Here is a 17798-nt window from a genome sequence, read left to right on the forward strand (position 1 = left end):
ATATCCCTGGGGAGGTTCCAAATGAATAAAGGTTTGGGGAATCTTTCACTGAATCTTTAATGGAGTGAGATTGCTTGCAGCAGGAAGAGGTCGATCACTTCTCAGAGAAAATGTTTCAAATATTTCCGATTATCAGGAAGATCTTCTGCACAATTGTTGTCATTGTTGGTGTACCTAGTAAGTGTCCATAACCATGGATTTTGTTTAAATCAGTGCGTGAGCTACTCTCTGGTTGAAATCTCTGACTGACAGTACCACATTCCGATCTGTTAACTTCAATCGGCAAACAGTTATATCAGATAGTCCAGCCAAGTATCTTAAATTATCCCTGTCCATTTATTTTACTGTCCTGATTTATTCTGACGTTTGGACACTATTGTTTCGCCAAATTCTGAACTCACTGATATAAAGGGAACATTTTATATTGTTCACACAACCATCCATTCAGACCAACTGCTGAGGGAATGCTGTGGGATCAAACTGTGCAGATTGTAGGTCACTCTCTAGAGTGGAATGTCTGACACAACTCACTACTTGTCAGTGTTACTTATGCGTAAAACAGTAACTGGAATGGAATGAGATGGATCTACTTTCAAACCGTGCTGTTTTTTGGTTCATTTATAAAGCTGTTGGTTTGAGACCATGTAGAGGCAGAGTTTTCACGTTTTAAGAGCTGCATCGTCTGACAGCTGCATTATAGACTCACAGCGCCAGTAAACATAAGAACATAAGAAATAGGAGCAGGAGTAGGCCATCTAGCCCTTCCAGCCTGCCCCGCCATTCAATAAGATCATGGCTGATCTGTCGTGGCTCAGTTCCACTTTCCCGCCCTCTCCCCATAACCCTTAATCCCCTCGCTTATCAAAAACCCATCAACCCGCGTCTTAAAAATATTTAGCGAGGCAGCCTCCACCACTTCAACGGGCAGAGAATTCCAGAGATTCACCACCCTTTGAGTGAAGAAGTTCCTCCTCAACTCCGTTCTAAACCGCCCCCCCCCCCTTATCTTGAAGCTGTGCCCCCTAGTCCTACTGTCCTTTCTGAGCGGGAAGAGTCTCTCCACCTCTATCCTATCCATCCCATTCGCCCAGTTTCAATTCCTAGTTTAGTCAATGGCTGTCAGAACATTCTCCTCCGTCCGAGGATTTGCTCGGGTTCCTCCCACAGGCCAAAAGAGCTGCTGGCTAGGTGCGTTGGCCATGCTAAATTCTCCCTCACGGCCCTCAAACAGGCGCTGGAGTGGTGTGACTAGGAAATTTTCACAGGAAATACATTGCAGTGTTGATTTACACTCATAAGTAAACCCCAATGAAGGGGTTACTTGAACAGCAGCATATACTGAGAGCGTATACTTTCCCATCTCTGGTTCTGATCAGTGATTTAGAGAAGATCGCATCGCACAGTCACTGTGTTGAAACCAGTGTGGTGTGTCACTCTAAGAGAATTATTTCTAACTGCGGAACAGTACAGTAAATTCAATAATACAAAGATCAGGCCAAACCCAACCGTTTCAGACATTATAAAACTTGGGAAGCTGAAAGAAATTCTTCACTCAATTTAGAATCTTCCTGGTTAAAATAATTGCACCTTCTCAAGTTGATCTATATATTTTTGGTAACATGGAGTAGGTCTTGAAAACAGTAAACAGTGTTGTCGAATCTGGCTCTCTATCCAATCTCAGATCTTTGTGTTTTCCCCCAATGCTACCCAATAAAACTGTTACAATTTTAAATCATTTGTGAATCTGCTCCCCAGAGCCCATAAACCCCCTCAACACTAGATCTTTATTTTCAAAAAATATTTGGCAAACATATTGTTCTGGTCAAAATGCAGTAGCAGAAGTTTTTTTAATGAATATGTGGGACATGGGTGTCCTGGGCCACCATTTACTGCCCACCCCTAGTTGCCCTTGAGATTCAATCACATTGCAGTGGCTTTAGAGTCTCATGTATGCCAGACCGGGTAAGGACGGCAGATTTCCTTCCCTAAAGGGTATCAGTGAATCAGTTAGTTTGTTCTGACAGTAACCAATGGTTTCATAGTCAATAGTAGATCCTTAATTCCAGATTTTTTTTTCTGAACTCAAATTCTATCAACTACTGTGGTGGGATTTGAACCCGTGGCCCAGAACATTAGTTGAGTTTCTGGACTAATAGTCTGGCGATAACATCACAAGACCATCGTATATGTGAAGTTGTTGGACATTGAACTGGCATGTGCAAGCTTGCAAACATAGTATTTCCAGGCATGGTGCTGTGTCTGTTATGTTGTAACTTAACATAGATCAAAATGTTTGGTTCTATCATTCGAGTCAAATCCACAATTTGATAAAGTTGATAAGGTCCCCCATGAAAACTTCAGCAAGGCGTTTGATAAGGTCCCCCATGCAAGACTTCTTGAAAAAGTGAGAGGGCATGGGATCCAAGGGGCTTTGGCCTTGTGGATCCAGAACTGGCTTGCCCGCAAGAGGCAGAGAGTGGTCCTGGATGGGTCTTTTTCTGCATCAAGGTTGGTCACCAGTGAAGTGCCCCAGGGATCTGTTCTAGGACCCTTGCTGTTTGTCATTTTCATAAATGACCTGGATGAGGAAGTGGAGGGATGGGTGGGTAAGTTCGCCGATGATACGAAGGTTGGTGGTGTTGTGGATAGTCTGGAGGGATGTCAGAAGTTGCAGCGTGACATAGATAGGGTGCAAGACTGGGCAGAGAAGTGGCAGATGGACTTCAACGCAGATAAATGTGTAGTGCTCCATTTTGGCAGGACCAATGGGATGAAGGAGTACAATATCAAGGGTAGGACTCTTAGCAATGTTGAGGAGCAGAAGGACCTTGGGGTCCGGGTCCATAGGACTCTTAAATCAGCCTCGCAGGTGGAGGATGTGGTCAAGAAGGCGTATGGTGTACTAGCCTTCATTAATCGAGGGATTGAGTTTCGGAGTCGGGAGGTAATGCTGCAACTGTAAGACTCTTGTCAGACCCCACTTGGAGTACTGTGTGCAGTTCTGGTCGCCTCATTACAGGAGGGATGTGGAAGCTATTGAGAGAGTGCAGAGGAGATTTACAAGGATGTTGCCTGGATTGGGAGGCATGCCTTATGAAGATAGGTTGAGGGAGCTAGGTCTCTTCTCCCTGGAGAGACTAAGGTTGAGAGGCGACCTGATAGAGGTTTATCAAATGTTGAGAGGAATAGATAGGGTGGATTCTCGGAGGCTATTTCTCAAGGCTGAATGATCACTATGAGAGGACACAGGTTTAAGGTGCTGGGAAGCAAGTACAGAGGAGACGTTAGGGGTAAGTTTTTCACTCAGAGGGTGGTGAGTGAGTGGAATTGGCTGCCATCGGTGGTGGTAGAGGCGAACTTGCTGGGGTCTTTTAAAAGACCTCTGGATGAGTATGTGGGATTTAATGGGATTGGGAGTTACAGGTAGTTCTATGGCCTGGTAGGAATGGATGTGATCGGCACAACTTGTGGGCTGAAGGGACTGTTTGTTCTGTAGTGTTCTATGTCCTATGTTCAATGTACAATGTGCATTGATAACTTCAAGAATTGAATGAAGTTGGACACCTATCTCGTTGGGAGTGTGTTCTGACCACTCTTCATAATCATTTCTGCTCCAAATGTTTTTCTTTTTATTTAACTTTGGTTTTGTTACTTTTCCGATCAACACACACCCTTTCCCCTATCACACCAAACACACAGACCCCTCCAACTTTCACAGGATCTAATCCCAAGGTGTTCCAATTGTGGGAACTGTTCTGACCCTGGGCCGAGGAATTCATTCTGTTTCTATTTAGTTATTTCATTTCTTCTTTTCATCCCATTCGTCCATTTTTATCAATTTTCATTCTCACTACCATTTTTCCACCTCTACATTCTCACTCTCCACCTTCCCTGAATCCACCATCCACCTCGTGTTCAGGGCAACTGCCACGTTCCTCAGGTAGTCCCTTAACAATCTGTGCCTCTGTTCTGCCATTCACACATTCTCATAACTTAATGCACACTTTTAGCACTTTTCTCAGCTATCTTTACCATCATTAACAATTCCATTGTCCCTGCAGCCCACTGGTAGACTCATAATATAATTCTACTCTGATTTTTGATTTGCTTTCAACCTTGATGAAGGGTCACTCAGACACGAAACGTTAGCTCTATTCTTTTGGCACAGTGTTATCAGAGCTGCTGAGTTTCTCCAGAATTTTCTGAGTTTGGTTTTGCAACTTCTGCAGTATTTTGCGTTATCAAACATTATTGTGCTGCTTTCCTACTTTTACTGTGTGTGCGAGGCAAGGAGAATGTTTGATCATTAATTACCAGTTTTATTCCCTTTTCTAGGTAATTTACTGGGAATTTTGATCCTGTCTCGAGGAAAGTGTGGACTCTCCACTTGCTACCTAATGGCCATGGCAATGGCAGATCTCTTGGTTGTTATTTTTGAGGTCCTGGCTTATTATGTGATTTATTATTACTTCTCAATATCTTTCCTGGACATTACTCCAGTATGTAGTGTTAATGCTGTCCTGCAAACTGCAACTAAAGTTTGTTCTGTCTGGTTCACTGTCACTTTCACCTTTGACTGATTTATGGCTATTTGTTGCCAGAAGCTGAAAAAAAGGTATTGCACTGGGAAAACTGCGGCTATGGTATTAACAACAACCGGCATTCTGTTATGCTTACAAAACATCCCTTTTTTTCACACAGGAACATGGAGTGATCATTGATAACTTTCCGTAGGACTGTTATACAAAGCAAAGTTTTTTCACTGCACCAGGTTGGCTGGTGTTTAAGTGGGTTCATACAATTATATCTCCATTGCTACCATTCTTTTTAATTCTACTGTTCAACGCTCTGACAGTCAGGCACATTTTAGTTGCTAGTCGAGTCCGGAAAGGACTAAGAAGTCAAATCAAGGGGGAGAACTACAGAGACCCCGAGATGGAGAGCATAAAGAAATCAATGTTTTTACTCTTCAGCATATCTGGCAACTTCATATTTCTCTGGCTTGTCAATGTTATAGACTTTTTCTATTACAACATTAAAGGAACGAAATATAACTATTCTGAATATATATTTCAACAAGTTGGTTATATGCTAGTGAACTTAAGTTGCTGCACAAACACATTTATTTATGGGGTGACTCAGTCCAAATTTAGGGAGGAGGCCAAGAACTTGCTGACATATCCTGTTGCATCAATTTTTCAGTTAGTAGGTAAAAGCAATAATCCAGATAAACACAGGGGCACGTCCTAGTGTTTAAACTTTATAAATGGAATACTTATCCAGTAGACAGTGACTAAGAGCAGTGCAGTGACTTAGGAGAGCAGTCTCAGATAGTGAGACAGAGTGAAAAAATATTCCATAATCAAAGTGAATTGTTTTGGAATTTCACTCAGTGTCTTGTGTTCTGGATAGGACCAATTTTCAACTCTCGAAGCACCAATCAGCACAAATCAGCAAGCTCCGACAACTGATTGGTTGCTGGTCCAGCCAGTCAGGAATCTCTGCTCAATGACTGACAGCAGGCTCAGCTGCCTCAGCTCAGAAAATCAAGATTTTCTGTCCAGTGACTGGCTCAAATTGCAGCCAATCAGAAAGGGCACTTCAGCATCTTCTTGAGCTGCATGTCACCATCTGACAATGAGTCGTTCTGTGGCCCACCACCGCCCCCTACTGACAGTCAATCTGCCAATCCGGTATGCTGAACGCCATCACTTGTCGAACTGAAGTCTGATGGTGCCAAACGGTGGCACAATGGTTAACAGCACTATCTCCTGGTGCTCGGGACTCAAGTTTAATTTCCGCCTTGGGCCTGTATGGAGTTTGCATGTTCTCCCCGTGTATGTGTGTGTTTCTCCTAGATGCTCCTGTTTCCATCCAAAATCCAAAGATACGTAGGTTAGGTGTGTTGGCCACACTAAGTTCACATTTAGCATCTAAAGATGTGCAGGTTGTGAGGAGTAGCCGTGCTAAATTGTTCCTTGGTGTCCAACGTAGTGTAGGTTAGGTGGATTGGCCATGTTAAATTGCCCCTTGGTATCCAAAGATGTGCAGATTAAGTGACAGGCCATGGTAAATTACCCCTTAATGTCAAAAGGTATGCATGATAAGTGGATTGGCCATGCTAAATTACCCCTTAGTGTCCAAAGATGTGCAGGTTATGTGGAGTCTGTAGTTCAAAGGCGATTCACCAGCCTCCTGGGGTGAGAGCATTGTCACATCAACACACAGAAAGAAAGGATGGTGCTGGAGCGAGGTGACTTATTGTGAGCTGTCCCCATCATTTACCCTTCTTGTCTATGTATGGCATGCTTTGTCTTCTGTATAATGTGCAAGAAACAACATGTTTCCTTGTCTACTAATACATGTGACAATAATAAAAGAAACCAAAAGTTTAAAGTTGATTCATGCCACAGATGTGCTGACATTAACAGTGTAATGAAGTTATTGTGACATTCCCCTGGTCGCCACATTCTGCCACCTGTTCAGGTTCACTGAGGGAGAAATTAGCATGGCTAATGTACCTGAGCAACATGTATTTCGGACTGTGGGAGGAAACCCACGCAGGGAGAACATGCAGGCCCACGCAAACAGTGACCCAATCCAGGAATCGAAACTGGGTCCCCAGCACTGTGGACAGCAGTGCTAACCACTGTTTACAGCATAGGTTTCAGTCCCTGTGGCCCAATTTACATGGCCCCCTTTCTAGTCCAATTGCCCACGTTTGGCATATATCCCTCCATACCCATCTTACCCAAAGAACTGTCTAAATGCTTTTTAAAAGACGAAATTGCACCCCCCAGACTATAGTCTCTTGCAGCTCGGACACACGCATAAACACACACACACACACAGAAACACACACACACACACACACACACACACACACAGAAACACACACACACACAGAAACACACACACACAGAAACACACACACACACAGAAACACACACACACACACACACACACAGAAACACACACACACACAGAAACACACACACAGAAACACACACACACAGAAACACACACACACAGAAACACACACACACACAGAAACACACACACACACACACACACACAGAAACACACACACACACAGAAACACACACACAGAAACACACACACACAGAAACACACACACACACAGAAACACACACACAGAAACACACACACACAGAAACACACACACACACAGAAACACACACACAGAAACACACACACAGAAACACACACACACAGAAACACACACACAGAAACACACACACACACAGAAACACACACACACACACAGAAACACACACACACACACACACACACACAGAAACACACACACACACACAGAAACACACACACACACAGAAACACACACACACACACACACAGAAAGACACACACACACAGAAACACACACACACACACACACAGAAACACACACACACACAGAAACACACACACACACACACACACACAGAAACACACACACACACACACAGAAACACACACACACACACACAGAAACACACACACACACACACACAGAAACACACACACACACAGAAACACACACACACACACAGAAACACACACACACACACACAGAAACACACACACACACACAGAAACACACACACACACACACACACAGAAACACACACACACACACACACACACACACACAGAAACACACACACACACAGAAACACACACACACACACACACACAGAAACACACACACACAGAAACACACACACACACACAGAAACACACTCCGATAACACGCACATCACCACTTCCCCCACCACCACCCTCCCCCCCCAATAAGAACATAAGAAATAGGAGCAGGAGTAGGCCATCTGGCCCTTCGAGCCTGCCCCGCCATTCAATAAGATCATGGCTGATCTGTCGTGGCTCAGTTCCACATTCTCGCCCTCTCCCCATAACCCTTAATCCCCTTGTCTATCAGAAACCTATCTATCCGTGACTTAAACATATTCAGCGAGGCAGCCTCCACCACTTCAATGGGCAGAGAATTCCAGAGATTCACCACCCTTTGAGTGAAGAAGTTCCTCCTCAACTCCGATCTAAACTGCATCCCCCCTTATCTTGAGGCTGTGCCCTCTAGTCCTACTGTCCTTTCTAAGCGGGAAGAATCTCTCTACCTCTACCCTATCCGTCCCTTTCATTATCTTATACGTCTACAAGATCCCCCCTCATCCTTCTAAACTCCAACGAGTACAGACCCAGTCTACTTAGTCTCTCTTCATAGTCCAATCCCCTCATCTCCGGTATCAGCCTAGTGAACCTCCTCTGCACTCCCTCCAAGGCCAAAATATCCTTGCGCAAGTGCGGCGACCAAAACTGCACACAGTACTCCAGCTGCGGCCTCACCAGTGCCCTATACAGCTGCAGCAAGACCTCCCTACTTTTATATTCAATCCCCCTCGCTATAAAGGCCAGCATCCCATTCGCCCTCTTGATCACCTGCTGCACCTGCAGACTGGGTTTTTGCGACTCATGTACAAGGACCCCCAGCTCCCTCTGCACCGTAGCATGCTGCAGCTTTTCGTCATTTAAATAGTAATCCCTCCTACTATTATTCCTGCCAAAGTGGATAACCTCACACTTGCTAACATTATACTCCATCTGCCAAGTCCTCGCCCCACTCACTCAGCCTATCTAGATCCCTCTGCAGACTTTCCACACCCTCCGCACAATTTGCTTTTCCACTCATCTTCGTGTCATCAGCAAATTTCGTCACCCTACACTCAGCCCCCCTCCTCCAGATCATCTATATAAATGGTAAATAGCTGAGGCCCCAGCACTGATCCCTGCGGCACTCCACTAGTCACCAACCGCCAATCAGACTAGCACCCATTGATACCAACTCTCTGCTTCCTATTAGACAACCAATCCTCTATCCACGCGAAACATACACACCATATACACTCACACAAGCACAGAGGAAAATAATACAAATGCCAGGAAGTGATCCTGAATCTGTATTGTGTATTATGTCCATTTCTGAACTCTGACTTTTGGGAAAGACATGAACACTTTGTTCAATAGGAAGCAAAGATGCGCTAGAATGTTCCCAGGGATGAGGTTTTGACCATTTCTCACAGGAACTGGTGAAACTAGGCATTGGTGGGAAAAATGCTGTAAGTGATTTTGGAGAAAAGAGAGTGTGCTCATAGACACTAACAAGATAACGTGTGTGTGAGTCATAGAATGGTTATAGCACAGGAGGCTATTCAACCAATGGAGTCAGCGTCAACACTATGCAAAAGCAATTTCAATATTCCCACTCCTTCACACTCTCTCCATTACAAGGTAAATATTTCTTCTTTTGCTTCCCGTTTCTAGAAACATTGAATCAAAGAAACTAGAAATAAATAAGTGTTTACCACAGGTACAAAGTGACACACATGGAAACGCACACACACAGCGACACAGACACACGTGGACACATATACAGAAATATTGACATGAATGGACACAAATACAGGGACACAAAAATGAATGGACACACACGTACAAGGCCACACTCGTACAAACACACACACACACACACACACACACACACACACATAGATACACTCATGCAAACACTCACACAGGGATGCAGTCATGCAAACATACACAGACACATACAAGCACAATGACACACAATCACAAACACACAGCGACACAGTCATGCAAACATACACAGACAAACACATGCACAGGGACACACTCATACATATATGCACATGGACACATTCAAACAAACAGAGACACACAAACTTAGGAGTGTGCAGTTTTGGGCGCCGTACTTAACGCAAGGATATTTTGGCCTTGGAGGGAGTGCAGAGGAGGTTTACTAGGCTGATGCCAGAGTTGAGGGGGTTGAGCTATGAGGAGAGGCTGAATAAACTAGGCTTGTACTCGTTAGAGTTTAGAACAATGAAGGGAGATCTCATTGAGACGTATAAGATGATGAATGGGATGGATAGGATAGAGGTGGAGAGACTCTTCCCGCTCAGAAAGGATAATAGGACTAGAGGGCACAGCCTCAAGATAAAGGGGGGGCGGTTTAGAACGGAGTTGAGGAGGAACTTCTTCACTCAAAGGGTGGTGAATCTCTGGAATTCTCTGCCCGTTGAAGTGGTGGAGGCTGCCTCACTAAATATTTTTAAGACGCGGGTTGATGGGTTTTTGATAAGAGAGGGGATTAAGGGTTATGGGGAGAGGGCGGGAAGGTGGAACTGAGCCACGACAGATCAGCCATGATCTTGTTGAATGGCGGGGCAGGTTCGAAGGGCTAGATGGCCTACTCCTGCTCCTATTTCTTATGTTCTTATGTTCTTATACATAAAAATGGTCACAGACAGATATAGGGACACAGATTTGATATAAGTTTATTAGTATCAAAAGTAGGCTCATGTTAACGCTGAAATGAATTTATTCTGAAAATCCCCGAGTCGCCAAACTCCGGTGCCTGTTCGGGTACACTGAGGGAGAATTTAGCATGGCCAATGCACCTAACCAACACGTTCTAACCATGCACACATGGGGAGAACATGCAGACAACGCAGAAGACAGGAATCCAAACTGAGTACCTTACACTGCAATGCGGCAATGATAACCACTGTGCCACCCACAGACACATACCCGGACAGAGATACGATTGTACAAACACACAGACACTGAGAGACACACAAATACATACAGATACGTATACACAGGATAATGGATTGGAAGATTTTATAGGTGGTTAAAAATAAGATAGACTGCAAAATGTCAAGGGAGAGCGAGGACAACAAATTCAGACCTCATTGGATAACAAAGAATATATAAGTTAGCTCACGGAAATAACAAAGAATATATAAAGCTCATGGAAAAAATAAATGTTTTTCTTAATGCTGCTGGGTAGAAAATGCAATTGGGAATCAGAATCACAAAGGCTTAGAGGGGCGGTGAATTAGCGAGTAAGAGATGCAAAACTGGATTCTGAGAATAAACCCACAGACAACTTAGAGCAAAAAAAATCCTCAAGTCTTTATAGTTTTACAAGTAGATTAGATAGGGGCATACAGGCACACATGAATAGGGCATAACGGAGACTGAGAAGGGTTAGTTTCACATTGAAAAATAGAGTAATGCTGAATAATGAAATTAATACTTTGCACCTGCATTTTCCATGCAGCAAACATGCTGTGAAGGAAATGGTGAAGGCCGAGGTATTCAGGACATTATAATGTTTCAAATTGATAATGAGGGTTGGCTGAGAAATCTGCATTTAACATTGATGCAACAGCAGTTCCTGGTTCAAACCATTCAGTGACCCAGTGGAAAGTGAGAGTGCAAATGACACAAGTGACCATGATATTTAGTTTTTCTGAGTCTCCGAGGTTGTACAAGAGGGGTGTGGCATTTTAAATGTCACCGTCTTGTTCACGGAACGGTGCAGACCAGCCAATTCAGATAAAGCTACCAGAAGTAACCACAAGCTAATACTTTGATACAGAGTATATTAGAACATACTTTATGTCATTGTCCAAGAATTCTTCCATGCAGAATAAGAGGAAGAATTATTCAGATATCTTACACCAAATACCTACCATGGCAAGGAACTCAAGCTTTCTTGACACATATGTTTGTAATGACAATGTGAATGACACATTCCAGCTATTGTTCATTTCAGTATCACATACATCACCTACTTCGAATGGCATCATTTGTGGTATATCTCTCAAATGGAGAAGCTTTCATGCGAAAATGATCGGCTATCAAAAAATAAAGAATATTAGCAAATTAGTTGGTGGAAGATGCTGAAAAAGTGAATGTGTTTTGTTTTACTTTACATTGTAAAGCATTGACCATTTTTGTGATCAACTAGCAGCTAATGTGGCATGCCTTTATATGTCCTAAATATAGAACAAAGAAAATTACAGCACAGGAAGAGGCCCTTTGGCCTTGCACTGACCATGCTGCCCAACTGAATTAAAACCCCCTACACTTCGGGGATCATATCCCTCTATTCTCATCCTATTCATGTATTTGTCAGACGCCACTTAAGGGCCATACCTTATCTGCTTCCACTGCCTCCCCCAGTACTAGTCAAAGGTCGCTGATTCAGCAATACATTGAAACAATGAGCATATAAATAATGCTGAATTTTTGTGTGCCATAAATTATACTCAATGCTTCCTTTCCTAACAGAGCACAGTTGGATTCAGCACTAGTCGGAGTACACAAAGCAAAGCCTATTGTTCATTGTTCTTCTGAATGTATAATACATGAAACAACTGTCCCTCTTCCATAAGGTGAGGCATCACATGTTCACATCAGATTTAAATGAACCAATACTTCAGACTTCTGCAAAGCATCTTTGATATCCTTGTGTGCTATCTTACATTCTGTTCTCCAGTGCGATGACTGCTTCATACACGTGAATTGTGCAATGGATTCAATAATGTAGCTAAATTAGAAAGAAGTTTGCCACAATTATTTACCAATCCTAGAAAGGACCCCAATTTTGTCACGTTTATCGGACATGGTATTTCTCCACTTTAAGATATTAATACTGCAATAGTTTTATCTACTTGTGCATTCATGTCACAAATAGGCTTACATTAACACTACAATGAAATTACTGTGACAATCCCCTAATCGCCCCACCCTCTGGTGTTTGGGTACACTGATCAAACATTTAGCATGTCCAATGGAATGAACTGCACATTTGCATGAGTGTAGGGCAGTGGATGTTGTCGACATAGACTTCTGTAAAGCCTTTGATGAAGTCACTCATGGCAGACAGGTGGAAAAGGTGAAGTTGCTCGGATTCAGAGGTGAGCTGTGAAGATGGCTATCGAATTGACTCCACCATAGAAGACAGTGGGTGACAGAGGAAGGGTGCATTTCTGATTGGAGGGTTGTGACTAGTGGCATTCCTCAGGGATCAGTGCTGACATCTTTGCTGTTTGTAATATATATAAATGATTTGGAGGATAATGTAACTGGTTTGATTAGTAAGTTTGCAGATGACACAAAGGTTGTTGGAATTGTGGAGAGCAATGAGGATTATCAGAGGATGCAGTAGGATATAGATCGGTTGGAAACTTGGGCAGAGAGATGGCAGATAGAGTTTAATCTGGACAAATGTGAGGTAATGCATTTTGGAAAATCGAATACAGATGGGAAATATACAGTAAATTGCAGAACTCTTAACTGTATTGATAGGCAGAGGGATCTGGGTGTGCAGGTACATAGGTCAGTGAAAATGGGAGATGTGGTCAAGAAGGTATACAGCATACTTGCTTTTATCTGCTGGGGCATTGAGTTTAAAAATTGGCAAGTCATGTTGGAGTTTTATAGAACCTTAGGTATGCCACACTTTGAATATAATGTTCAAACCTCGCCGCTACACTACCAGAAGGATATGGAGACTTTGGAGAGGTTACAGCAAAGATTTGTCAGGATGCTGCCTAGTGTGGAGAGCATTAGCTATGAGAAGAGGTTGAAAAATCTTAGTTTGTTCTCACTGAAATGACAGAAGTTGAGGGGAGATCTGATAGAAGTCTACAAGATTATGTGGGACACAGACAAATTGGATAGACAGAAGCTTTTTTCCAGTGTAGAAGAGTCAATTACCAGGGAGCATAGGTTTAAGGTGGGAGGGGTAAGGTTTAAAGGACATGTACAAGGCAAGTTTTCTACACAGAGAGGGGCGGGTGCCTGGAACTCGATGTTGGGGCAGGTAATGGAAGCAGATAGGATAGTGACATTTAAGGGACGTCTTGACAAATACATGCATAGGATTGGAATAGAGGGACATGGTCCCCGAAAAGATATTCGGTTTTAGTTCAGAATGGTTGGTGCAAGGTTGGAGACTGAAGGGCCTGTTCCTGTGTTGCAATTTTCTTTGTTTTTTTTTTGTTCTCTTTTCTCTTTGTTTTCAGATTGTGGGAAGAAACCAGAGCACCCGGAGGAAATGCTCGGAGACACAAGAAAAATGTTCAGATTCCACACAGGCAATTATTCAAGTCAAAACTTGAACCTGAGTCTGTGATGCTGTGAGGCAGCAGTGTTAAACACTCTGCAACGTGTAACCCAGTAATGCTATTTTGATCATTGAATACCTTGTAGATAATATTACTGGAACCGCCTGATCTGAACAAAGAATCATAGAATGCACCAGTCTGCTGCAAAAGTTGTTTCATCACAATGCGATTTTTATAAATAAATCTTCTGAGTGGTTTAACTATAATTGGGCAATGGTACAAATTTGTGGGTAAAAGCAGGCACACAATTTCAATTTAGTTTGAGTTATGTGGTCCCTGAGGTCATGAGTGGGAGGAGGTGTTTTGGTGGGGCATGGGACTTTGTTCCGACTGGCACCAAATATTATAAACACAGGGCCCAAAATATTCACATACATGTTTAAAGTGGGAAAATTTTACTTCATTTCATAGTCAGTTCCAGAAACATACATGAAACTGCAACGAATGCTGGAAATAATTTATGCTATAGCTAATCATTTGAAAAGTTATTTTGGAAAACACGATTTTTTGCAGTTCAACCTAAATGGTTTATTTTCAGTTTTTTTTATGTGTTTCTCTAGTGACTTGGTGGACAATATCTGTATGGTAAGGTTTTAAATTCTAGTTACTACCTGCAACAAGTTCGATTATAAGCAGCCATAATCCAGTTTCTCATTAGGACAGTGTTTATGATGGATCTATTCAAACAATTCCATTCATCTCTCTCACCCCTTTCCTTCTCTGCCTTTCCCTTTCCCCCTCTCTCTCTATCTTTCTCACTTTCTACCTTCCAATTTTTTTTTTGCTATTTACACTTTCTAATTACAAATCAGACACACATCAGTGCAAAGTGAGGTGGTCCACTTTGGTAGGAAAAATGGTAGGAAGGACTATTACTTACGAGGCGAAAAACTGCAGCAGGCGACGGTGCAGAGGGACCTCGGGGTCCTTGTGCATGAGTCGCAAAAACCCAGCTTGCAGGTGCAGCAGGTGGTCAGGAAGGCGAATGGGATGCTGGCCTTCATAGCGAGGGGGATTGAATATAAAAGTAGGGAGGTCTTGCTGCAGCTGTATAGGGCGTTGGTGAGGCCGCAGCTGGAGTACTGTGTGCAGTTTTGGGCGCCGCACCTGCGCAAGGATATTTTGGCCTTGGAGGGAGTGCAGAGGAGGTTTACTAGGCTGATACCGGAGTTGAGGGGATTGAGCTATGAGGAGAGGCTGAATAAACTAGGCTTGTACTCGTTAGAGTTTAGAAGAATGAGGGGAGATCTCATTGAGACGTATAAGATGATGAATGGGATGGATAGGATAGAGGTGGAGAGACTCTTCCCGCTCAAAAAAGACAGTAGGACCAGGGGGCACAGCCTCAAGATAAAGGGGAGGCGGTTTAGAACGGAGTTGAGGAGGAACTTCTTCACTCAAAGGGTGGTGAATCTCTGGAATTCTCTGCCCGTTGAAGTGGTGGAGGCTGCCTCGCTAAATATTTTTAAGACGCGGGTTGATGGGTTCTTGATAAGAGAGGGGATTAAGGGTTATGGGGAGAGGGCAGGAAAGTGGAACTGAGCAGCGACAGATCAGCCATGATCTTATTGAATGGCGGGGCAGGCTCGAAGGGCTAGATGGCCTACTCCTGCTCCTATTTCTTATGTTCTTATTAAAGTGTTGTCAATTTAAGCGATGGGTTATGAGTGGAGAATCCAATCCCATTTTCCTCTTGCTACTTCCAGCTGTGTGTGTCTACACATGTTGTGATCTGTGGAGGGAAATGTCCTGTTTGACGGGGACCTGTGCACAGCCGTGAGCATGGTCAGGTTTGAGTTGCTAATACCACATTAATGCTCACGTCTCCCTGAACAAACTGAACTGGGAAAGCATTTGGGGCGGAGACTGAAACTGCTGCTCTTTCCTCTCCCGGCCGCGAGGAGCCGCTGCTGTGTCCGCTTCTCCCAGTGTCACCTCATCCTGGGGCTCTGTCCTCCTCGTTGGCAGAGCATCCAGGTCACAGTGGAAGGTGCGGGGCCTGCTGGCGGCCGCGAACTCGGTGTGAAGTCCCAGCGTCCGCTATACTGGAGTGATGGCAGATCCGGCACCATGTTCGTGTGACAAGACAGCAACCGCCATCTCCTCCAACCATTCAGGTTTTTTTTTAAAATTCTGAGACAGACGTCACTCCCAGGCCGAGACTAGAATTTAGAAACAAAACAAAGGAAAGAATAAGTATTTATTTTTAATAAAAAGATGCCGGTGGCCGATTGGCGCATGCACCGCGCGGTCGCCCAGAGTGCATCGCGCAGATCAACATAAACTAAATAAAAATGAAGTCGGAGGATTCAAATAAAAACCCGAAAAAGCAGCGTCTCAGAATGGAGAGTGAAGTGATAATGTGATAAAAAATCATCATTTAAACCAAGAGCTTTAAAAAGCTGCCTGTGTTCAGGCGCCTTTCTCCTTCACTGACATTTTTTCCCCGGCAACGCAAGATGGCCGCCGTCCGTCTCCCTTGGAACGCAAACCGCCCGTCTCCTTGGCAACGCAAGATGGCCCCCGCCCATCTCCCTGGCAACGCAAACCGCCCGTCTCCTTGGCAACGCAAGATGGCCCCCGCCCGTCTCCCTGGCAACGCAAACCGCCCGTCTCCTTGGCAACGCAAGATGGCCCCCGCCCATCTCCCTGGCAACGCAAACCGCCTGTCTCCTTGGCAACGCAAGATGACCCCCCCGCCCGTCTGCCTGGCAATCCAAGATGGCCCCCGCCCGTCTCCATGGCAATGCAAGATGGCCACTGCCCGTCTCCCTGGCAATGCAAGATGGCCACTGCCCGTCTCCCTGGCAACGCAAAATGGCCACTGCCCATCTCTGTGGCAACGCAGGATGGCCACAAGCGACTCCGCTGGCAACACAAGATGGCCTCCCTCGGCTCCATGGCAACGGAAGATGGTCACCAGTGTCTCCCCTGACAAAGAAACATGATCGCTGCCCGTCTCCCCGGCAATGAACAATGGCCGCCGAGCGATACAGTTGGCAAATGTGTTTCGAGTGCACTCCTCGACTGGCTGAAGAAATTATCATTCAACATTAAAAATCCTGGAGGCAACTATTGATGAGGTGCTGAGTGGGTCTCATCATCTTAGCACTGTGGCTACAAGAGCAGGTCTGAGGAAAGGAGTACTGGCGCGAGACACACACCTGCTAATTCCAGCCAAAGCACAGAGCAGGCATGTGATGCGTTATCCCATTTGCCTGCATGGGTGCAGCTCCAACAACACTCAAAAGCTTGAAACACTGAAGGACAACTCTGCCTTATTGGCACCCATTCCACAAATAATCACTCCCTCCAGCACCGTCCAATCGTTTCAGCTGTGTACCCTCTGCAAGATTCACTGTAAGAACTCCCCAAGACTTCCCAGGCACTGAACCACTAGCATTTAGAAAAAAAAGGGCAAGAGACACAATTGGAACATGGCCACTAACAAGTTTCCCACTTACCATTAGATCCTTCACTGATACTGAATCAAAACAATGGAACTTCCTCCCTAACAACACTGTGGGTGTACTTATACCACTAAACTATAGCCAATCATGGATGCAGCTCAGTGCCATCTTCTGGAAGGCAATTTGGAATGGGAAATGAATGCTGGCCTAGGAAACGACAACCACACCTCCTGAATGAATGAAAGCATGTGCAAAGCTAAACCGACACACAGCCAAAGAGACACAAACAGACCCAAGGGACACACACCGCCCCCCCACCCCCCCAAAGAGACACCACGCAACCAAAGGG

The 17798-nt window shown here is 44.3% G+C and overlaps 1 pseudogene; it reads left to right on the forward strand.

Annotated features, from left to right (window-relative positions):
- The first annotated feature begins 110 nt into the window (after positions 1–110).
- On the forward strand, positions 111–16121 carry LOC145351363 (putative G-protein coupled receptor 139; annotated as a pseudogene).
- Positions 16122–17798: the final 1677 nt, after the last annotated feature.

Source organism: Carcharhinus amblyrhynchos, chromosome 13 (genome assembly GCF_965287045.1).
Source record: "Carcharhinus amblyrhynchos chromosome 13, sCarAmb.v2.hapA, whole genome shotgun sequence".
NCBI lineage: Eukaryota > Metazoa > Chordata > Chondrichthyes > Carcharhiniformes > Carcharhinidae > Carcharhinus > Carcharhinus amblyrhynchos.